Genomic DNA, 3009 nt, shown 5'->3' on the forward strand with positions numbered 1-3009 from the left:
TTTTAATGTAGTCCCATTTGTTTATTTTCTCCTTAGTTTCCATTGCCCTAGGAGCTGTATTACTGAAGATACTGCTTTGGCATATGTCTGATATTTTGCTGCCTATGGAGTCTTCTAAGGTTTTTATGGTTTCCCATCTTACATTTAAGTCCTTTAACCATTTAAAGTTTGTTTTCGTGTTTGGTGTAAGTTGGTGATCTAGTTTCATTTTTTTGCACATATCTGACCAAATTTCCCTGCACCATTTATTGAAGAGACTGTCTTGATTCCATTGTATGCTCTAGCCTACTTTGTGCAATATTGATTGGACAGTGTCTTGGGTCTCTTTCTGGGTTCTCTGTTCTGTTCCATTGCTCTATATGTCTGTTCTTGTGCCAGTACCAGGCAGTTTTGAGAACCATGGCTTTGTAATATAGCTTGATATCTGGTATTGTGATCCTTCCAACTTTGGTCTTTTTTCTCAGAATTTCTGTGGCTTTTTGGGGTCCTTTTATATTCCAGATGAATTTTTGGAGAGTTTGTTCTAGGACTTTAAAATATGCTCTTGGTACTTTAATGGGGATTACATTAAATCTATAAATTGCTTTGGGTAGTATGGAAATTTTAATGATGTTGATTCTACTAATTCATGAACACGGTACATTCTTCCATTTGTTTAGAATGTGTGTTTTTTTAACTCTAGAATTTATGGTTAGCTCATATTACATTTGCTAACATTTGAATATGTTTTTCTATAAAGAATTTGACAAAATACTGTCAATAAAAACTCATTGATGATTGACTTTATATCTTGATTTTAAAAAGTCAGAATTACACCACAGTGACTACTTTTTCATATATCCCCCAGTTTATTACCTAGATGTTCTGAAATAGTTTTTCTTTGTAAATGAACTAATACCATATGTTGGGTTCATGTGCTTCATATCTCAATGATACTCAAAAAGTGAGGGCAAATGAACCACTCCTCTCATTCTAGCATGAAAAGACAGAGACTTTGAGTGACTACTGAAATCTGGAGGAGCTAGAATGCAGACTTAGTCTGTTAGGGCTCTTTTCACACATCTGTACATAAATCTATAATCTCCATTTATAAAAGAAGTAATCTGTAATGCATACAAAGAACATCTAAAACAGGACATGTAGAAGAAAATAGAAAAAGAACAATAAGGAGTAAATAATAAACAACACAAAAAGAAATTTATATACTAAACAAACAAACAAATACTGATAGATCAGAACTTAGGGATCCGAAACTTCATAGCATGAGAACCACTGGGGGTATATAATGAATATCTATTTCATCTATATATATATAAAAGCTCAGTGAACAAATGGCAGAATGACTAGAACAACCAGTTGACCAGTCACTATGATGTGCACTGACCACCAGGGGGCAGACACTCAAAGCAGGAGCTTCCCCTGGTGGTCAGTGTGCTCCCACAGTGGGAGCATCCACTCAGAGGGCAGGTCCACAGCCACTTGGCTGACCAGGATAAGTGGCACTCCCACAGCAGGCCAATCCCCACAGGCCACGGCCCCCACCAGTGCACAAATCCATGCACCGGGCCTCTAGTAGGACTATAAGATTCAAACCTGTGATTTTTTATAGATAATACTAGTGGCCCGGTGCACAAAATTCATGCACATTAAAAGGGATTAATTAGAGGAAATATTTTAATACTAGTAGCCTGATGCATGAAATTCATGCATGGGGGGGTCCCCTCAGCCTGGCCTGCAATGATGCCAGCATCTCTCAATGCGGACTGTGGCCAGAGGCCCCTGGCCTCCCTTCCTTATGTGCGTCCGGGGTGCAGACTCTGGCCCAAGGCCCCTCCCCTCCCCTCCTTTAGCACGGACTCCAGCCCGAGGCCCCTCTCCTTTCCTCTCTCTGCCCAACTGGGGTGCAGACTCTGGCCGAGGCCCCTGCCCTCCCCTCTCTTCACCCGGCAAAGCACACATGTTCAGCTTTAGAAGTTATTTACTTACTGATAGTAAATAACTTCTAAAGCTGAACACGTCACTGTAAGCCCAGCATTCCTCACCAGGGACTCTGGCCCCAGGTCCCTCCCCTCCCCTCCTTTGGTGTGGACTCTGGGCTGGCATCACAGCAAACCCGGAATCCCTTGCCGTGGACTGCGGCCCAAAGACCCTGCCCTCCCCTTCCTCTGCCCGGGAGGGGCATGGACACTGGGCATCCCTGGAGGCAGACCCTGTAAGCCCAGTGTTCCTTGTCATGTACTCTGGCCTGAGGCCCTGCCCTCCTCTCCCTCCATGCAGCCAGGCCAGTCACTGGACTTGTGTTGCCGGGGCAATGCCACCAGCGTCCCGCCCGGCCACTATAGGCGTTGCCATCTTTGTCGCAGAGTGACGGTTAACGAAAGTCTTGGGAGCCCATGGGCGTGGCTATGGCCTTGCCTCCTGGGGCTGGCGAAAGTCTTGGGAGCCCACGGCCATGGCTGCCATTACCTCCTGGGGCACTTGGCACCTACATATGCAAATTAATCGCCATCTTTGTCAGATAATTTGCATAGTCACTTGGATTGGCTGGTGGGTGTGACTTGTGGGCGTGGCTTCAGCATAGTGGCGGGACAGCTAATTTGCATGTTTCTCTTTTAATATATAGGATTGCTATTTGCCCTTTCTCTATAATAGAAGTATCAGAGATGAAAGAAAATTAGTAAAATGTATATGAAAATCTTCCTCCTGTCAGAGCCTGGGGCGCACTGCAGGACCCAGAGTTAAGTCCCCACCCACCCGAAGCACCTCAAAACCATGCAAGACCCAGACCCATCTGGCCCCACCCCCACTGGGTGAGATCCTAACCCAGCCAGCCCCACTCTTGTCAAGCTCGGCCAGGCAGAGGGCATAGCCTCAGGTCCCCTGGCCCAGTGCTGGGCGGAGGATGAGGCCTGAGGTCCCCCATCAAGCTCTGCCAGTCAGGGGGCACAGCCTGAGGTCCCCCAGCCTGGCGCCGGGGCGGGGGGTGTGGCCTGAGGTCTCCTGCCCTGG

At 46.3% G+C, this 3009-nt stretch overlaps 1 protein-coding gene across 1 annotated transcript in view; it reads right to left on the minus strand.

Moving 5' to 3' along the window:
• The window catches only part of LOC102770899 (transmembrane protease serine 11G-like), a 44430-nt gene that overhangs the window by 19292 nt on the left and 22129 nt on the right, over positions 1–3009 (minus strand). The gene's annotated exons all lie outside the window — the stretch shown is intronic.

The sequence above is a fragment of the Myotis davidii genome, unplaced genomic scaffold (genome assembly GCF_000327345.1).
Source record: "Myotis davidii unplaced genomic scaffold, ASM32734v1 scaffold31, whole genome shotgun sequence".
Classification (NCBI taxonomy): domain Eukaryota; kingdom Metazoa; phylum Chordata; class Mammalia; order Chiroptera; family Vespertilionidae; genus Myotis; species Myotis davidii.